Consider the following 694-nt stretch of genomic DNA (forward strand, 5'->3'; position numbering starts at 1 on the left):
GACTATCAAATCCAGACATATAACAAAAAAAGCAATAATAAAACAACAACACAAAAATAGAGGAAGTGAGTAATATCCTTATTGAAATTAATAAAGAAAAGAATATAATTAAACAGAGATCAAGGAAACATTATAGGAATATAATATAAAAATGAATTATCTAATATCAAAGCAGGCTTGAGTCTAGAAATACTTTTTAAATCACAGATAATCCGTTGTTATGAAAAACGGAAACGGTATCAGTTCTTTCAGAAAAACAAACGGCTTGATTCCGATACAAAATGATTTTATCAAGAAAAATTAGATAAAGATAGAATAAAATAGAATTAATCAAAAGTATAGCAGGATTAGCAAGAGGAGAGAACAAAATTTAGGTGGATCGTGTTGATGGCACTCCGTCGCTTACGACGTCGAGGGTTCCAGTTGATCCGATCAACGGAACAGCCTGCTCGTGAAATTAACGTGCAAATGGCTGAGCACTCCACAGACACGTGTACCCTTAACGTAGTTCTCGGGGATATTCAGATTGACACAGTGTGACATGGCTGGTCCTTTGAATTACAGGCACAACAGAAACAGGAAGTAAGATTGAGAGAAAGTTGTGGTGAAAGAGTACAGCAGGGTTCGCCACCATCCCCTGCCGGAGCCTCGTTGAGCTTTAGGTGTTTTCGCTCAATAAACACTCACAACGCCC

Source organism: Octopus bimaculoides, chromosome 11 (genome assembly GCF_001194135.2).
Source record: "Octopus bimaculoides isolate UCB-OBI-ISO-001 chromosome 11, ASM119413v2, whole genome shotgun sequence".
Lineage (NCBI taxonomy): Eukaryota > Metazoa > Mollusca > Cephalopoda > Octopoda > Octopodidae > Octopus > Octopus bimaculoides.